Genomic DNA, 21,076 nt, shown 5'->3' on the forward strand with positions numbered 1-21,076 from the left:
ATCTTTGTTGGTTTAAAGTCTGTTTTATCAGAGACTAGCATTGCAACTCCTGCCTTTTTTTGTTTTCCATTTGCTTGGTAGATCTTCCTCCATCCCTTTATTTTGAGCCTATGTGTGTCTCTGCACGTGAGATGGGTCTCCGGAATACAGCACACTGATGAGTCTTGACGCTTTTCCAATTTGCCAGTCTGTGTCTTTTAATTGGAGCATTTAGCCCGTTTACATTTAAGGTTAGTATTGATATGTGTGAATTTGATCCTGTCATTATGATGTTTGCTGGTTATTGTGCTTGTTAGTTGATGCATTTTCTTCCTAGCATTGATGGTCTTTACATTTTGGCATGTTTTTCCAGTGGCTGGTACCAGTTGTTCTTTTCCAGGTTTAGTGCTTCCTTCAGGAGCTCTTTTAGGGCAGGCCTGGTGGTGACAAAATCTCTGAGCATTTGCTTGTTTGTAAAGGATTTTATTTCTCCTTCACTTATGAAGCTTAGTTTGGCTGGATATGAAATTCTGGGTTGAAATTTTTTTTCTTTAAGAATGTTGAATATTGGCCCCCACTCTCTTTGGGCTTGTAGAGTTTCTGCCGAGAGATCCACTGTTCCTCTGATGGGCTTCCCTTTGTGGGTAACCCAACCTTTCTCTCTGGTTGCCCTTAACATTTTTTCCTTCATTTCAACTTTGGTGAATCTGACAATTATGTGTCTTGGAGTTGCTCTTCTCAAGGAATATCTTTGTGGCATTCTCTGTATTTCCTGAATTTGAATGTTGGCCTGCCTTGCTAGATTGGAGAAGTTCTCCTGGATAATATCCTGCAGAGTGTTTTCCAACTTGGTTCCATTCTCCCCGTCACTTTCAGGTACACCAATCAGACATAGATTTGGTCTTTTCACATAGTCCCATATTTCTTGGAGGCTTTGTTCATTTCTTTTTACTTTTTTCTCTAAACTTCTCTTCTCACTTCATTTCATTCATGTCGTCTTCAATCACTGATACCCTTTCTTCCAGTTGATCGAATCGGTTACTGAAGCTTGTGCATTCCTCAGTAGTTCTCAAGCCAAGGTTTTCGGCTCCATCAGGTCATTTAAGGACTTCTCTACACTTGTTATTCTAGTCAGCCATTCATCTAATCTTTTTTCAAGGTTTTTAGCTTCTTTGCAATGGGTTTGAACTTCCTCCTTTAGCTTGGAGAGGTTTGATTGTCTGAAGCCTTCTTCTCTCAACTCGTCAAAGTCATTCTTGGTCCAGCTTTGTTCCGTTGCTGGTGAGGAGCTGTGTTTCTTTGGAGGGGAAGAGGCGCTCTGATTTTTGGAATTGTCAGTTTTTCCACTCTGTTTTTTTCCTCATCTTTGTGGTTTTATCTACCTTTGGTCTTTGATGATGGTGATGTACAGATGGGGTTTTGGTGTGGATGTCCTTTCTGTTTGCTAGTTTTCCTTCTAATAGTCAGGACCCTCAGCTGCTGGTATGTTGGAGTTTGCTGGAGGTCCACTCCAGACGCTTTTTGCCTGGTTATCAGCAGTGGAGGCTGCAGAACAGCGAATATTGCTGAACAGCAAATGTTGCTGCCTGATCGTTCCTCTGCAAGCTTCATCTCAGAGGGGTACCCGGCCGTGTGAGGTGTCAGTCTGCCCCTACTTGGGGGTTCCTCCCAGTTAGGCTACTCGGGGCTCAGGGACCCACTTGAGGAGGCAGTCTGTCCATTCTCAGATCTCTAACTCCCTGCTGGGAGAACCACTACTCTCTTCAAAGCTGTCAGACAGGGACATTTAAGTCTGCAGAGGTTTCTGCTGCCTTTTGTTCAGCTATGCCCTACCCCCAGAGGTGGGGTCTACAGAGGCAGGCAGGCCTCCTTGAGCTGTGGTGGGCTCCACCGAGTTTGAGCTTCCTGGCTGCTTTGTTTACTTACTCAAGCCTCAGCAATGGTGGGTGCCCCTCTCCCAGCCTCGCTGCTGCCTTGCAGTTCGATCTCAGACTGCTGTGCTGGCAATAAGTGAGGCTCCGTGTGTGTGGGACCCTCTGAGCCAGGCGCGGGATATAATCTCCTGGTGTGCCATTTGCTAAGACCCTTGTAAAAGCACAGTATTAGGGTGGGAGTGACTTGATTTTCCAGGTGCTGTCTGTGCCGGCTTCCCTTGTCCAGGAAAGGGATTTCCCTTTCCCTTTGCGCTTCCTGGGTGAGGTGATGCCTTGCCCTGCTTCAGCTCTCATTCGGTGGACTGCACCCACTGTCCTGCACCCACTGTCCGACATGCCCCAGTGAGATGAACCTGGTACCTCAGTTGGAAATGCAGAAATCATCCATCTTCTGTGTCGCTCACTCTGGGAGCTATAGACTGGAGCTCTTCCTATTCAGCCATCTTGGAATTGCCCCCGTCTTTTTTTTTTTTTTTTTTTTTTTTTTTGAGATTGAGTCTCACTTTGTTGCCTAGGCTGAAGTGCATTGGTGCAATCTCAGCTCACAGCAGCCTCCATCTCCTGGGTTTGGTAGATTCTCCTGCCTCAGCCTTCGACGTAGCTGGCTGTAATTTTTTTAGTAGAGACGGGGTTTCACCATGTTGGCCAGGCTGGTCTTGAACTCCTGACCTCAGGTGTTGCACCTGCCTTGGCCTCCCAAAGTGCTGGGATTACAGGTGTGAGCTGCCGCTCCTGGACTCTTTCTTCCAGCTCACTTTTCCCAACCCCTTCAGTTGAGGCCTGAGTGCTGCCATTTTAGAAAAAGATGGCACCTGGCTAAGTCTATGCTCTTCTAGCACAAAGCATGAACATGTACTTTTGTGAGACATTGCTACCTTACTATCAGTGAGGTGACTGTACCAGAATAAAGCCTCCTAGCTCAACACCCTAGAGTGTAAAGCAGCCCAGGCTTCCTTCACAGGAAACCCAGACAGATGTTCATCCATATTACCTTAAGGCATTTTCCATTCCACCAGTGGAAAACACTGCCCTAGATCCATTCCCTACCTCTCTGTTCTCTGTGTCCCCGGCTGGACATTGCTCAAAGCAACTATTATAGAGTGAGTTGGTTCGATCTTGCCTAAGTGTGTCCCAGGACTCTTATCATTCTGCCACCAGAAAGTTGATACGCTCAAAATTGGTCCTTAGGACCACTGACCTTAGCACTCTCCCTCTGTGAGGGTACAATTTAGGAATAACTTTTGTTGGCAGAATTGTGGCAGGATCTTTGTGCCTATGTCACAGAATCAATTAGACACTTTGCAAAGTAGAGGCATTATTATTATCACAAACAGATGGTGAAATGTTACTCCATCCTTCTGTGCCTGCTGTAACTTCCTTGCACAGCATCATTTAGGGTGTTTCTTTGCAAATTGCAGTTTGTTTGAGAAAGATTTAAAGCCCTGAGGGTTTGGTGAAAAGCTCTTGGTTATGAGTGCGTCGTCTTTGTCTGTCAGTAGCAAAAAGGGCACCTGTGATTAATACTGACTTTGCCCTGCAAGTCAGGTAGAGTGCAGATGAGGTCCTTGTTTCTTCACTACTATTCTGGGGTAAGAGAAACTTGGAAGATCATCTCCCTGTGGCCTCTGGAAGAAGGTTAAGTGAGCACTGAGCCAGGAATGCAGGCATTTCTTGTAATGAGCTTCTCTATAGAACAAGATAGGGAATCCGTTACCCAGAATTCTGGAGGGCTGCTTCCAGAAGAAAGGTATTCAGGCCAGGCTCTCTGCCTTGCAGGAGTGATACCCTGAAGAGAGGGGACAGGTGTCATGAGCACAGTAAATGTGGTGGCAGCGAAAAAGCAGGATGGCACTGAGGGCATCCTAGGTGGCGATAGGTTAGAATGAGAGATAGGGAAAGATGAATTTTTTTTTTAAAGCAGATGCTTTGAGGTTGGGGCAATGGATGGGTGAGGAAGAATTTTAGACTGTGCTGCTGTGCAATGCACTGGCAAATGCCTACAGAGTCATTCTTTGTGGGTATGTTGTTGGGCAGATGCCAGTCCCGAGGCAACCCTGCTTCATTTGGGTTACCTGTGCATAAAATCCTGTTTGCACAGGTTCTGGGAGGAATGAAGGAGATTGAAAAGGCCCTTGCGGAATCTGTATCTTATATATAGGTGAGACAGGCTTAGAATTGTTCCATAGTAATGCACAGTCAAGCACAACATCATGTTTATGGAAATCCCAGAGGGGGTCCCAGGGATGTGTCAGAGGAGAAAGTTTGAATGAGGCTTTCTTGTATAAAAACAGGTTTTGTGACCAGATTCACAGCTACTTCTGTCCACTTTTCAACATTGTATAGATATTATTATACATGGCATGTCTCAGAATTAGTGGATCCTCTGGGGGAAGTAGTAGTAAATGGATAGAATAATTGATGAATCCCTGCCATTTTTCTGATAGTGTGTGCCATATGTAGTTAGAGAAGGCAAAAACCTTCACCACCATCTGAATGTAACAGTCTTTGCAAATACTTTCATTGCAGTATCTAATTCTTAGTCCTCACATACAGTGGTCTCCCCTTATTCATGGTTTTGCTTTCTGTGGTTTCAGTTAACCATGGTCAACTGTGGTCCAAAAATATTAACTATAAAATTCCAGGAATAAACAATGTATAAATTTTAAATTGCACACCGTCCTAAGTAGCATGATGGAATCTCATGCTGTCTCGCTCCATTGTGAGGAGGTGAATCATTCCTTTGTCCAGCATATGCACTGTAGATGCTCTCTGTCCATTCATCACTTAATCATTATCTCAGTTATCAGATCGGCTGTCATGGTATAATGGTGCTTGTGTTCAAGGAACCCTTGTTTTACTTAATAATGGCCCCAGCACAAGAGTAGTAATGCTGGCATAGTGTTATAATTGCTCTATTTTATCATTAGCTATCATTGTCAATATTTACTCTGCCTAATTTATAAATTAAACTTTTTCATGGGTACGCATGTGTAGGAGAATCATAGTACTATGCTTGGTTTCAGGCATCCACTGGGGATCTTGAAGCATCTGTCCTGCGGATAACCAGGGTCTTCTATACTATGCGTTGAGTACTGTGCTGAATACCATATGGGAATTGTCTAATTTTATTGCTCTAAGATTCTTCTTAGGTGGATATTATGAGCATTCCACATTTGCATGTGAGACTCCAAGAAGTTATTGTTCTGTCAGTTATCCAAGGTTGCATAGACAGTAAGTGGCAGAGGCAGAATTCAAACTCCCAGATCTGAGTTTGTAACCATTTCCAAATACTGTCTCCTTCACACTAGAGTGATATCTTCAGAAACTCTACTGCATCCTGGTTATTACTTTATATTGAAAACTGTATACCTCTAACCCAGTGATGCTTCACCATTTTTGGACCCCTCTTCAGAGAAAAATACACACACACACACACACACACGCACACACACACACTCGGTTGCATTCATATGTGTATATATGCGCATATGTGTAATTTTTTCTTTTTAATTTCAGAGGTTTTAAGGATCCCAAGTTGAGGACACCTAACCTACAGGGAAAACTCATTTGAACTTGGAGTCTAGTTGCTGTTTACTTCCTTATGAGGGCACTAATTCTTGCTGATATTAACAAACCCTTTCACGTATTTCCAGTGTAGCAGAGTCAAACTTCAAACCTGGCTGTTGGTCTAATATATAACAAGACTAGTAACCATTTATTTATTATGTGTACCTAACTATTAGGGTTGACAGTGGATATACACACTGGTGAAGTCCTACTGGTTATACGCAGTGGGCATCTGTAATGATTTGGTCAGGGGTGAATATCATGCCTGCTAACAACTTTTTGAGGTAGATGATGTTACATATTATGCCCATTGTTCAAATGAGAATCCTCAGGCTCAGAGCACTTCCTCAATAGCTTACATGTGGCAGATGCCTGTCAATCTAATTTCAAATCTGCTCTGATCTACTCTCCTATCCTGGCTTTGAATGTACCTTTCCTTCTAAACCTGTTACAGGTTCTGCATTATATCACAGTGCTTTCTGTTTCTCAATCTCTTTCTGTTTCTTGACCTTGTCATTATAGGCATTTTGGCTTGGATAATTCTGTTGTGGGGGCTTGTCATCTGTATTGTAAGATGCTTCCCTGTAAGCAGCATGCCTGGCCTCTACCCACTGGATGCCAGAAGCACCCTCTACCCTCCAGGTTTTGACAACCACAGATGTCTCCAGACCTTGCCAAATGTCCTCTGGTGAGCAAAATCACTCCCTGTTGAGAACTACTGCTTTCTTGCTCTTTTGTATGCTCTCTCGGTCTCTCTCTCTCTCTCTCTCCATACATAGAATTATAAACGTTTATCACTGTGTGCTCACTGTTTGCCAGAAAAAGTGTCAAGACCCTTCCATGCATTATATCAAGTCCTCAAAACATCCCACCACGTTATTTACTTCATTTACAGATGAGGCGAGACCTGGGTATTTTGGCAGATTAATAAGTTGCTTAGAGTCACACAGCTGCTAAGGGTGGACCACACTGGGATTTGTCTTAGCTCTGTGTGCCCTCAGGGCCCTGGGCTTTATGAGAAATGTTTTCACTGAGCTACAGAGTTGTTTAGGGCTTCAAATTAATCAGACTCTGTATATTTTCATTGTTTGGGATTTGTTCAGCTAGTAAGCTGGAAGAAAATTTTAATGAAATTGTAGGTCATGTATTTTGTTATTATTTATTTTTATTATTCTTACATTCTTGCTTTTATTGTCAGTCCTTTCTCACTAAAACATCATCATCCACAAAAAAATTATCAAAACAAAATGTTGCCTTTGACCCTAATTTATGAGCATAAATATCATCTTATTGAACTTAAAACATGAAAGAGATTTCTTTATAAGAGAACAAACTGTTTCTCTAAATCATCTTCAGATAACTTTTTCAATGGGTGCTTTATGTGCTTCTTAATAGCACAGATTACTACTAAATAACATGAACATAAAGGCAATAAATTTTCTGGAAATTCTAATAGGGAAGTTTTTTAACAAAATAATTTATTGTCAGCAAGCAGTATATGTATATATATACATATTTTTTTTTTCTTCTTTTTAAGGGACATGTATACTTTAGAGCTCTGGGGCCTTTTTGCTTTTCTCAAATTGAGTTTTAACAACAACTTCAAAATTAAAAACATGTATTAAAAGAGTAATTACCAAATAGAAAGGATGATAGAGAAGAGGGTGCAGACTTAATTGAGCTTGACGTAGTAGGTTGTTGGGATGTAATGGTGTAAAAATAATAATTCTTGGTATTTGTACCTGCTCAGTATCTGTACTCCTCTTCTTTGAGTTATAAAGTGGATCTTTCCCTTGGGGAATAGCCTTCTCCACCAAACACAGTATTATTGGAACTGTCAAACACCTTGCCTTCCCCAGGCCAAGCAGTGGTCATGTGACCAAGGCAGTGCCCAAGTCCCAAACCCCACCCCCCTACCCCCACCCCACCACTCTTTTTTTCATGGATTCTGAATCTTGAGTACATTGACCCAAGGATGGAAAATGGTTGTTGCTGATTCTTCCTGATGATAGTAGCCTGAAGAACTAACTGACCATGAGTTCCTGGGAGCCTGACTCCTGTTGCTTCTTCTTTTTTTTTTTTTTTAGACAAGATCTCACTCTGTTGCCCAGGCTGGAGCACAGTGGCATGATCATGAGTCACTGTAGCCTCAACCTCCCAGACTCAAACAATTCTCCCATCTCAACCTCTCTAGTAACTGGGGCTACAGCTGGGTGCCACTATGCCCAGCTAAATTTTTGTAGAGACTGGGTTTTGCCATGGTGTCCAGGCTGGTCTCAAACTCCTGGGATCAAGTGATCCCTCTGCCTCGGCCTCCTAAAGTGCTGAGATTACAGGTGTGAGCCACTGCCCCCAGCCTCCTGTTGGTTCTAAGCTTCATTTAGTTTTACTTTGATTTTTAGGCACTATTCTGTATACTTGCAGTAAATCTCTTTTCTATTTTGCTAACGTTAGGCAGGATGATCTGTGTTGCTTGACCCCAAAGAACCTTAACTAAAACGTTGATTTGATGTTGACAGTGGTGATGAGGAGGAGTAGGAGAAGGACAACAGTAGTAACAGCAGCTGACATAGATTGATTGTCTAATTTAATCTTATGAGGTAGATATTGATATATGCTCCCATTTTACAGATGATTAGGAAGGTTACGTGTCTTGCCTTCTTAGATTACATAAGAGGCAAATCCAGGATTGGAATCCAAGTATGTTTTGAGAGCCCAAACTCCTAATTGCTTCACTGATTGGCATGTAGGGAGGATGTACCAAAAGCATACATTCATGTTAGGTCTATTTTTTACTTAATACGTTATTTTTTTATCGCAAGAGTGGGACCATTTCTCTTCCATGTGTTCCTTGATACAAAACCAGCTGCAAAATGTTAAGTGCATAAGTTTTTCTTGTCTTTATGTGGTAAATTAGAATAATTATTGTTAGTTAAGGGATGTGAACGAGATGTCTTTATCAACCACGAAGTTAAATGGAGTTTCTGTTTTTAAACCATAGAAGATAATGCTGTCTTGACAGATTGTGAGTGACAGAAAAAAAGTGTTTCCAGCAGGATCCAAATGGAGATGTTGCAGGAGAAAGCATAAACAGCAGAATCAGAAAGCTCTGGGGGTTTTGTATGGAGTGATGTCATCAATTTTTACTCTTTTGGTGCCTGACTATAAAATAACTTGGTACCTTCACATTTTTCCTATTGATTTTAATAAGAGTGACAAAAAAGGGGAAAAACCTTATTTTTGTTTATCTTTAGACAGTCCTTAGATATAATTCTAAACATATATCATCCCTTTCCCTCTTGTGATTGTTGATGCCTCTATCTATTCGTTCATATCCCTCTCTCTTTATCTCTACACACACACATTCACAGCCACACATGCACATATACTTTTTCTCCCAAACACACCCACCCAGTAAAATTGACACCCACTGGGAGACCCATGGCATTTGGAATTTGGCTCATTGAGTCTGTGGTGAATTTGGATAAACATCTCTAAAGCAAAGCTCTCTCTTTTTTCATGTAATATAAATCCCTGTGAGACTAGAAATCCGTTCAAATTCTATATCATTTCAGACCATCCCTACAAAGGCAGAAGCCTTGGGGAAAATCCTCTTGGGAGGTGCTCCACTCCTTGCACACACAGTTGAAATATGGATAAAATGAACAACAAAAGCAACTTTCATAACAATCCTCGGTCATAAACATGGGTTCTTGGAATTTTGAAAATGTCTTAAGAATCACCTATTCAAATGATTCTCAGACTTTGAGACTAGTACAATTTCCCCCCTAAAACAAAGGGCTGACTTTACTTTGTCACCTGGAAGTTTTGCCCCAAAAAGGGCATGAATGAAAAAAACTATCATTCACTATTTTAGGGGGCTATTTTGTTACTAAAAGAATGAAAGGCATAATCTTGGAATTAAAATAATTAAATATATATTTAGCTTTATAAAAACCTCTTTGTTTTTGGCATGTCACCATGAGTGAATGAAAACTTCATCATGTATTGGCATGCGCTTGTTGATTGGCTTTTAGGAACCACTGATTTAGATCAGTCTTATCTGATGCTTGCTTCTCTAAAGATTTCTGCCAAGGGAATATTCCATTTATACTTGAATACCTCTAGATAAGTGGAACTCATTATTTATAAAAACAGTCTATTCTGTCTTTGGATAACACTGTTGAAAGATTTTTCTTATGTCAAATTGAAATCTCTCTTCTTGTAGTTTCTACTCCTTGGTTATGGGGGGATAATATGGGGCTGAATAGAATAAAATTTAGTCGTTTTACATACAATGAGTCTTTGAAATGACAACTGCTGTTCTAGTCCCCCTTTTCATCTCTCCTTGCCCCAGAGTTCAAGTCTTCTGTAAATAGGCGCAATCCCTTTAACTATTTCTTTTATGTGTTTCAAACAAATATTTACAATTGTATTCAATTTTTTTTTTTTACTGAAGTAAAGTATACATGCTACAACATGGATGAGCATTAAAAACGTGCTAAGTAAAATAAGCCATACAAAAAAGGTCACCTATTATAAGATTCCATTTATATGAAATGCCCATAATGGGTAAATCCATAGAGATTGAAAGCAGATGAGTAGCTGCCAGGCACTGGAGGAAGGAGGAATCGGGGAATGTATGCTTAATGGGTATAGGATTTCCCTTGGAGGTGATGAAATGTTTTAGACCTAGATACAGGTAGTTGTTCCACAACATTGTGAATGTATTTAATGCCACAAAACTGTACACTTAAAAGTGGTTAAAATAGTAAATTTTATGTTATGGATATCTTACCACAGTATGTACATATTGTGTATGTGTATACTGAGCTGGGAATGGACCTGGTAGTCCGACACAAGAGCCTTCTCACCATGCTGTACCCCCACTTTGGATGCCCTATGCCAGTTTTCCAGATGTTGAATAAATTTCTTTCCCTGCTCAAAAAAAGTCTGAGTACCACTGGTTCAGTAAATATTCCCAGTAGGAGACACTGATGTAATAATAGGCTAAGGGAATATATACTGATGTCAGTAATTCCATGGGAATCATTTCTACCTCCATCCTAATCTTCTTTTTCTTCCTCTTTTGCTGATATTCGCCAATGTCCATGACTCTCAACCACTTCCCACACTTGCAGTACTTCACAGATGACTACTCACTTCAGTTTTTTCCAGTGCAGCCATACTTGCAGTTTTCTTGGTTTCTTTTTGGTAGGTACAACAGGATAAGATAATGTTCAAGTAGAATGCATTCACTGTATTTTGTAGTTCTTTCCCAGCATTTTGGGTCACTAACAATTCATGTTAGAGAAGTAGAAAGGAATTGTGAAATCAAAGATAGTAGTCACATTTTGGATACCTGCATAATATGAAAGTTTTCTTGGCATTGGTGAATATTAATATTTTTTACTCCCTCATGAGGTTCCTTTATTGGCTCCTATTGGAGCACAGTTTCCAATATATTTTCTCCCAGATTTTGATGACTTGCCCTGCAAAATTTTTTGAAGTTTACATCTATACTTTAAAGTTTCACAAAGGCTGTTTATCTTCATAGAAAGCAAGGGATTCAGCTTTGATTTGCAAAATTGGCTATACAAGGTAGCATGTTGTTATTCTATTTAGAAGACTTGAAAGCAGACTCACTGATTCAATTATATTTAATTTGTAATTAACTCCCTCCCAAGCAGCTAATGGTGCATAACTTGGTCACTACTATTCTGGATGGGCAAACAGTAGAACAAAATGGCTTCTTTTAGAGAAAGCCCATCTTAGACAGAGTCCCTCCGATTATAGTAATACTTCTTGGGATGACTGTCCGGTTCTAAAAGAAAACTCTTTTTCTGGGCACTGTCCCCTGATCCACAGAGGTGGTCTCCCAGCAGCTGAGACCATAATGTTTGACTTTTTAACTTGGGACAGAAATGACTGCTCTAGGGCTAGGTATCTGATTATGCCAATCAGATTCTCCTAAGAATTTTGAATTTTGAACTGAGAGCAAAAAGTAGTTATTAATGGTATTTTAGTCATTCAAACAGCAGTGCTCTAGAGGGAGGTCTGTAAGCTCCGGCCTCTCAGTTCTCTGGAGCTACCTTGATTTCCTTCTTCACAAAGCTTGGGTTTTCATTCTTCTTTCAATTTTGTGAGATACTATAGTATTCTTTTCATTTTTCTTATTTTTGAGTAGACTCGCTAGGGCTGGCCTATATTTCTTGCCACCAAACTTACCTAGTACAGAAATCAAAGAAATGAAGTCTCTACCAAATCTACCAATGCAAGTGATAAAGGCTGTATCTACTTGGTGGAAATGAACTATAATATTTCATTTTGTATGTATGTGTGTGTGTACATCTGTGTGTGTTTGATTGAATTAGTTAGCATTTTACCAGACGCTCCAGAGCCTTACTGTTTTTGTCATCATTATCATCATGAGCATCATTGCCAGTCATCACAATAGCTCTTGTTTATAGAACACTTTTTATGACTCAGCACTGTATTAAGCACTTTGCATACAAAGTAACATTTATTTTACAATTACAACAATATTATCAAATGGATTCTATCATCATCCCCATTTTATAGTTTAGGAAGCTGAGGCTGAGAACCTTGCTGGAAGTTATACATCTGGAAAGTGATGTAGCAGTGATTTAGGTTTGTCACACTCCAGAGAAATATTACACTCTTAAGATCTGTATTATAATATACAAAGGTGGTCCCCAAAGATGTTATGTATTCTTAGTTTGTTGTTTTCTTTATGTTGGATGTGGAAGTGGGATAGAGATAACATTGTGGTTTTTGGAAAGTTCAAGCTCTATTTCTGTTGGCTTAATTTCATTATTGTTTCTTTCACGTATAGAATATTGTTTGTGGGGAATCAGGCAGGAGAGACACAAGATTAGATAAAGTGTCTTGAGAAGGCCTCTTTGAAGAGGTGACATTGAAACTGAGACAGATTGACAAAAGTGAGGCAGGCATGTGAAGATCAGGGACAGGGTGTTCCAGGGAGAGGGAAGAACAAATGCAAAAGCACTGATTTGGGAATTAACCCAGTGGGGTTAGAAGAACAGAAAGTAGATACATATGGTGGGAGAGGAGTGAACAAGGGAGTGGGTGGATGATGGAGGGAAAGGCTATGTCTGGATCACTAGAATCCTTTAGGACGTAGTACGGAATATGGAGTTTTTATAAGCACAGTAGCAAATTCAAGGAGGAAGAATAATATGATTTAGTTTATATTATAAAAGATGAATTTCTGCTTCTGGTAATGATAGGGTAGCTAATAATCCACCAACAGAATAACTAGAAAAGCTAGGCAAAATAAAGAGAAGGTATGTGTTTGAAGGCATTGAAGGGCTACCAAGGCATCTAGGACTTGAGAGGTCAGAACCCTGGAGGGAGGAGGTGCATTGAAGTGACTTCAACATTCTCATTCTTTTTCTTTTTGAAGCATTTGTTCATTTGTAAATGACAAAGACCTGAAAAGCTTAAAAGCCCAATAGAAAGCAGCAGCTAAAGAGATGGGGAAGAGATTTTGGAAGTCTCAAGAATGCAAAAATCCTAAACAAAGTAATGGCAGACTGAACAATATAGAAAAAGAATATATGTCATGACAAAGTTGTATTTATTATAGATATGAGTGGTAGGGTAATGTCCAAAAATCAAATGATGTAATAACAGAAAAGGAGAAAAGCCGTATGATAAACTTCAACATCTAATCCTGATAAGAACTTTTAACAAACTAGGACTATAAGTAAACATCCTTAATAAGGACTCTCTCTATATTTTTTTTAAAAACTATAGGAAATATCATACTTAAGTGAAACATTGAGAGCCTTGCCTTAAGATTAGGTCTGAGAAAAGGGTGACTGTTCTCACCACTGCTGTTCAGCATTGTACTGGAAGTCCCGGTGAATGTAGAGAGACAGAAAAAAAAAAGATATGAGCATTTGAAAGGAAACAATAAAATTATATTATTTGCAGAACATATAATTATGTAAATTTAACAAATGAATTTAGCAAGGATGCTAGTTAATATAGTCAGTATAAAACATCAATTGTATTTCTACATACCAGAACAAAGAATTACAAAATGAAATTTTAAAAAGATACCATTTAAAATGAATCCAGCAACATATAAAAAGGATTATAAACTGTGACCAAATTGTTTTTCCAAAGAAAGTGAGGTAGAACAATTGCATATCTTTATCCAAAAATTAGCCTGTACTATATACAAAGTTAACTTGGAATGGATTACAGACCAAAATGTAAGCTTTAAAACTATAAAACTTCTAGATGAAAACATACAAGAAAGTTTTTATGACTTTATATTAGTCAAATATTTCTTAGATATAACACCAAAATCAAGATTCCCTAAAAGAAAAAAACACTGATAAATTGAACTTCATAAAATTTTAAAACGTGAGTTCTTTAAGGACACTATGAAGAAAATGAAAAGACAAACCACAGAATGGGATGAGATATTTGCATATCATAGCTGATAAAGCATTTATATCAAGAATATATAAAGAACTCTTATAAGTCAGTAATAAGAAAACAAACCAAGGCGTATACATTAATGGCAAATAATCACATGAAAAATGCTCATCATCACTAGGAAAATGCAAATTTAAAGGAGAGGAATAGTATGAAACATTATTATATACCACATTGAAATACCAATTTATACCTACTAGGATGGCTAAAGTAAAAAAGGCAATAGAAAAGTGCTGGTGAAGATATGGAGAAACTGTAACCTTTAAATAATGCTAATAGGAATGTGAATGGTACAGCTACTTTGGAAAACAATTTGGCACTTTTTGAAAAGTTAAACATGTACTTACCATAAGACTTAGCAATTCCACTTCAAGGTCTTGAAATGAAAACTTGTAGAGAAATGAAATGTATGTCTACATTTATAACAATGTTGTTTGTAATGGTCCCAACCTATTATAGAAGCAATCTAGGTATCTATCAATTGGTAAATGGGTAAGCAATAATTAGTATATTTATACAAGGGAATACTACTCAACATTGTAAAGGAATGAACTGCCCATACCTGAAATAACCTGGATATGCTTCAAAAGTATTATGTGAAGTGAAAGAATCCAGACACAAAAGAATCTATAGTGTATGATTCAATTTTTAGAAAGGGCAAAACTGCAGAGGTGGAAAGCAAATCAGTTGTTGCCTGGTGTGGGGAGTGGGGATTAACTGCAAAGGGCATGAGGTAACAGTTTGGATTGATAGAAGTGTTCTAAAACTATGTAGAGGTGATGGTTGTATAACTATATAAATGTATTCAAAACTCATCAAACTGTACATCTAAATAGATGAATTTCATGGTATGTAAATTTTACCTCAATAAATCTATTTAAAAAGTTACCACTTAAAATAGCTCGAAATCTTAAAAACATAGGAATATATCTAACAAAAGATGTATTAGACCTCTACAGAGAAAGGTACAGAATGTTACTGAGAGAAATTAAAGATGACCTAATAAATGAAAGGACACAATATATCCATGAATTGGTGACTCAATAGCGTCAAGAGGTCCGTTCTCTCCAAATTGATCTCTAAATTTCATGCAATTCTAATCAAAACACCATTATGCAAAAGGCAAAGAATAGGCAAGATAATCTGAAGAGGAATCAGAACAAAGTTGGAGGACGTATACTATCAGCTCTTCATAAATTCATTATAAAGCTACAATAATTACTATAATGTGGTACTGCACAAGGATAAGCAAATAGCAATAGATAATGGAACAGAATAGAGTGTACAGAAATAGAGCCACTCATGTAGGGACACTTGAATTTTGAGAAAGATGACACTGTGGAGCAATGAAGAAAGGGCGATCTTTTCATTAAATAGTGCTGAATCAGTTGGGTATCAGGGCAGGGAAATATGAACCTCACATCATAAACAGAAGTAAATTCCAGTTGGATTGCTGATCTGAGTGTGAGAGCTAAATCAATAAAGCATCTAGAATATAACATCATAGAATGTCTTCATGATTTTGGGATAGCCAAATATTTCTTAAACAGGACATGAAAAAACACTATCCAAGCATCATTTCATCTAATAGCCCCAAAGTGGAAACAACCCAAATGACCATCAACTGATGGATGAATGGATAAATAAATGTGGTATATCCGTACAATGGAATATTATTAGACAAACAAGTAGAGAAGTACTCATATATGCTACAACATGGATGAACCTTGAAAACATCATGCAAAGTGAAAAAAGCCAGTCACAAAAACAAAACAAAACAAAACACATATCATGTAATTCCATTGATAAGAAAAGGCAAATCAATAAAGACAGAGACTGGATGAGTGGTTGGTTAGAGTTTAGTGAGGGTGAAGGTGTTGGGAGGAATAGGGAGTGGCAGCTAGTAGGTAAAAGGTTTCTTTTTTTTTTTTTTTTTTTTGAGACGGAGTCTCGCTGTCGCCCAGGCTGGAGTGCAGTGGCACGATCTCGGCTCACTGCAAGCTCCTCCTCCCAGGTTCACACCATTCTCCTGCCTCAGCCTCCCGAGTAGCTGGGACTACAGGCACCCGCCACTTCGCCCAGCTAATTTTTTGTATTTTTAGTAGAGACCAGGTTTCACCGTGTTAGCCAGGATGGTCTCGATCTCCTGGCCTCGTGATCCGCCCGCTTCAGCCTCCCAAAGTGCTGGGATTATAGGCGTGAGCCACCATGCCCGGCCAAGGTTTCTTTTTGGGGTGATTAGAATGTTCTAAAATTGGATTGTAGTGATTGTTACACAACTCTGTGGATATGTGAAAAAACTTTGAATCACATACACTTGATTGGTGAATTGGATGGTATGTGAATTATATCTCAATAAAACTATTCTTAAAACAATAGCAAAAAATGAAAAGATAACTATATTAGAGTACATCAAAATGGAAGGTTTATGAACTAAAGACGCCACTAGCTGAGAGAAAAGGCAAGCCACAGAATGGGAGATGATAATTACAATATATCTGGCAAAGGACTAGTATTCAGATCATATAAATATCATCTACACATCAGTAAGAAAAAGAGATCGTCTACGGCCATACCACCCTGAATGCATCCAATCTTGTCTGATCTCGGGAGCTAAGTAGGGACGGGCCTGATTAGTACTTGGATGGGAGAAAAATAGCCCATTGGAAAAAAGGGCAATGAATTTGAACAAGCCCTTTACAAAAGAGGATAGTCACATGGCTAAAAAGCATATTACAAAGCTCTTATCATAATTAGTTATTAAAGACAATGAGCTACCATTGGACACTCATCCGAATGACTAAAATGAAAGAAGACTGATAATACTAAGTGTTGGCAAGGGTATGAAGCAACTGGAACTATCATACAGTGGTGTGGGATTGAAAATTAATACAATTACTTTAGAAAACTGGCAATATTTAGTGAAAAACAATTGTAGGCACTATGACCTTTCACATCTACTAGATATATGCTAAAAATGTGAGAATGTTCATAGCTCCATTATTTTTAATAGCTTTTCCAAATGGAACTCAATCTGAATGGTCATCAACATTAGAATGAATAAGTAAAAGGGTATATTCACGTAATGAAATATTTATAAAGTAAGGAAAATGAATCAGTTACTTCTAGTTGCAACAGCAAGGATCATTCTAACAGCAGAAGACAGATACAAAAGCATGTGCTGAATGTTACCATTCATATAAAATCCCAAACCATGTAAAACTAATCAATGTTGTTAGAGGTCAGGATAATGGTTTCCTTTGGGCTGGAGCAGGAGGAAATTAATTGGGAAGGGATATGAAATGTGCTTCTGGGATGATGATAATATTATATTTCTTGATTTGGGTAGTGGTTAAGTGGGTATGTGTACCCTGTAAAAATTCATTCTGAATTATGCACTTTTCTCTATATCAGTTACATTTCAATAAGCACTTTTTTTTTTGGAGAATCTATTGGAGCAGTGCAAAAATGAGGGGAGGATTTAGGAAGCTCTTACAATTACCCAAGTGAGACAATTGTTTGGGATTCAGGGTAGTGGTGGGTATAGAAAGAAGTTGACAGATTTGAGAGGTATTAGGTGTCTGCTCACCACTTGGTGATTGATTTAAAATGGGAGTGTTAATAGGTCGAATTGTGTGCCCTGTACAGAATAGGTTGACTTGTGTGCCCCCAAAAAGATATTTGAAGTTTGAAATCTCATTGCCTCAGAATGTGACCTTATTTGGAAATATTGTCATTGCAGATGTAATTAGTTAAGATGAAGTCACACTGGAGTTAAGATGGAACCTTAATGCAACGTGACTGGTGTCCTCATAGAAGAGGAGAACAGACACAGTGATACAGACAGATGAGGGGAGAACATCACATGATGACAGAGGCAGAGACTGGAAATTAGGAAGAGGCAAGGAAGGATTCTACCAGAAGTCTCAGAGGGAGGAATATCTGGGTGGATGGTGCACTGAATTGACCAAATTGAGTTTAACATGGACCATCAAACCAGAATTTGAAAATTTAATTAAAAGGCAACGATGATGCTCTTAGCAGACAGTAGAACACAATGCATCAAAGATTGGGCACTTTGAGAGAACAGTTTTTTCCTCATTGTGCTTTCAGCCAGGAATTCACCTAAATCTCCTTGACCAGTTAGGAATATAGCTTCTTTTTAAAGCATTTCAGAGAGGTCTCACGACCTCCCTTAGAATGAGTTGGAAGAATGGCAGCAGGAGGGGCGGGTTGGTGTGAGTAGGTAACATGTCCTTTCTTGTTTTTTCCAACTTGTGGGGCACAGCTGGAAGTGGAACCCTGGAGACACAGCCTCTCTATTTTATTATGCTTCGGGAAATCTGAACAAGGAAGAAGGGCTACTGTAAATTAGCTACATTTCCCTTTTTATTTCTCAATTCCAAGTACTAGGAGATTTGCTAGGGCCCATATTCTTTTAATCTTTTCTGGACAATGGGAGATAGATCTTTGTCAGACGCTTCTCTCCAGGCCGCCTTGAAATGAAGAAGCAGGCTTGTGAGCTGGGAGGCCACAAAGTCCTACTAAGTTTGCGTATCTGCCTCTTCCGCTTTTTGCAGTGATCCTTTGACAAACTGACCTTCTCTGAGTTCTCTGCAGATTTCATTCAGTGGCATGCATGTGAATTGGCACGAACTTTCTCATTGTTTTTTTCCTGCTGTGGGAGCCGGGAATGTTTCCCCATTGGTGGGAAATGCCCCACTAATCCATCTCTTTCAAAGCTGTCAGGGCTCTTTGTTGGCACCAAAAGAAAAATAATTGAGTCTAATCAAGCACCTTAAATATTCAATATGATTAGAGGAAAAATGAATGGGTTTTGTAAACTCCTATTGATACTAAATTCTATTTGCAGTTAGTCTTGGACATAAATTTCAGAAAATTACATGTAAATGTACTCATTAGTGCACTATAATATTGAACATCTATTTTGTCTCTGGGCAATTTTTCTTTTCTTAGCACAAAAGCTATTTCTACTTATTAAAAATAGTAATTGATTTTCCATTTTTAAAAAACTTTTTTTTTCAGTTCCATTTCATCTCTGCATTTTGGCTCATGCATTCCGATAGTGTTTTCCTAAGGCTGGTAAAAGAATTACATTATGCTCTAATAATTCTGAGGGCAAAGGGGAGGAAGGGCAGATTGGATGCTACTGAGGAAACTATTTTAAAACTGTAGTGGACTCAGAAAACAGATCTCTAAATGACAAATTGAATGGCTTCATGCTAAGGATTTGATTATGTTGTGCATAGTTTTACCTGAACATCATAGATCTTATTTTGTAATTAAATATTTTGATAAAGCTCTAACTAAATAGTGCTTGAATAAAAATATGGTTTTATTAAAAGGCTCTAAAACTTACCAAATCAGCCATTTAGATTAGTTGTAATATGAATGCTTTGTGTCTTCTTTTAAATGTTTGTTTGACTTCTATTCCAGTGTAAATTTATTTTTTAAAAATGAAATACTTTAAGAGTTTGATGATAATTTTAATTTAAAAATTTATTTATTTAAATGACATATTTATTGATATATAGGACATGCTCCATTTTCACAAATAATTTTGGGGAAAGAAATAAAAATACTTAGCAAAAAATACTTTAAATCACATATTTAAATGTGATTTTGTAGGGAGAATATATAACTTTGTTCATATGAGTATGGTATGTACCTGAAGGGCAAGTGAATGAACTTCTTTTTGTCGTTTTATGAATCCATTTTCCTGGTTTTATTTTGTTTTCAGGGCTTAACTGAAGATAAATTGAGCACAGAGTAATTCTGGTATACATAGGTTGTGTGTGTATGTGTGTGTGTGCACACTCATGTGTGCCTGTGCATGTACATGTGAAATACATCTTTCATACCATCAAATAAATTACATAGATACTAGAGATTTAGAAAGTATATACTTGTAATAAATAGGGAGGAGAAGATTTTGCATATTTTTTGGTATTGTCCTATTTTTACTCTTTATTTATTATGAACAGAAAAATGACAGTTTTTGTGATTCGTGATGTCCATCAAAGTTCTTTGCTGAATGTATTTCTCCTCCTAGTTTATATTCCATATTATGGCAGGTAAACAGACTGGTATCCAAATTTTTTAAATCTGCTTGCAAAAAGCCAAAAACACCATAGTGTTCTCAATATGAAGATGATTGTGTAGTTTGCATTTATGGGTTTGGCAAACACAACTGGCTACTTATACTATTAGTTATTTAGTCAGTAAATCTCCGGGCAGTATATTAAGACCAAGGTGGTGGAGCCTCAGCCATCAGCCTCAACTGAAATCTCATTTGTACAACTTACTAGCTTTTGTGACTGCAAACAACTTTTTAAACATGTCACAAGGGTAAATTATGATACCTGATAGAGTTTCGAGGAGGATTTAGTGTATCTAACATTTTGAGAACAATGTCCGGCACATAATGAGAACTAAATATTAAAAAAACTTAAAAAGTTGAATGTGACAATCTTTTTTTTCTAACCTGGTCTGTGGTACCCATATTGACTTTCATATTTTGGAAAAAGGACATAGAAGAAAGTGTTCTTTAAATTATATTCACATATGAAAATTATATTTAAATATAATTTAAATAGAATGCTCATTAAAGAAATCAGTGGATTACAAAACTTTTCCTAGCTACAGCTATATCCCTTTGCATTGTTAATAAAGTATCTGAATGTGAGTGAATTATTAATATTGTTCAGATTATATAAAAAGCTGTAGGTGGTACTTTTAGCCTTTATGATCACTATTATTGGTTTAAAGTCAGGTTATTGTGGCACTTGCAATTCAGCTTCAAGAACTATTTGCTGATAATATTATTGGAGAAAGCAAGATGTACGGTAACACGTAAGCAATGATCAGTCTTTAAACTGACTAGACCATGATGTCATTCCAATTTCTGTGTGGGTAGAGGAAAGCAGGGAGTGGGGAGGTGGAAGTGATGGATCAAGCACTGGTTGCTTAATATAAAGAATGACTTTCGGGTGCCTGTGTAATATTTTCCACTCGTTCTTCCTAGAAGCCACAGAGAGAATGGGTAAGGCCCCCCTTTTTTGGTAGCAAAGAAAAAGAAAACT

General features: G+C 38.2%; 1 protein-coding gene across 6 annotated transcripts in view; it reads left to right on the plus strand.

The window, feature by feature from the left end:
• The window catches only part of FHIT (fragile histidine triad diadenosine triphosphatase), a 1,530,527-nt gene that overhangs the window by 161,518 nt on the left and 1,347,933 nt on the right, over window positions 1-21,076 (plus strand). Inside the window, exon 1 of one of the 6 annotated variants that reach the window (XM_030801709.1) lies at window positions 6,033-6,168. The exons of 4 other annotated variants lie outside the window; for them this stretch is intronic. The gene's annotated coding sequence lies outside the window, so the exon portion shown is untranslated. Of the gene's footprint in view, window positions 1-6,032; window positions 6,169-21,076 lie in introns of those variants that run through there. One more of the 6 variants, XM_030801710.1, reaches the window with a different exon arrangement.

This window comes from Nomascus leucogenys, chromosome 21, assembly GCF_006542625.1.
Source record: "Nomascus leucogenys isolate Asia chromosome 21, Asia_NLE_v1, whole genome shotgun sequence".
NCBI classification, from domain to species: Eukaryota; Metazoa; Chordata; class Mammalia; order Primates; family Hylobatidae; genus Nomascus; species Nomascus leucogenys.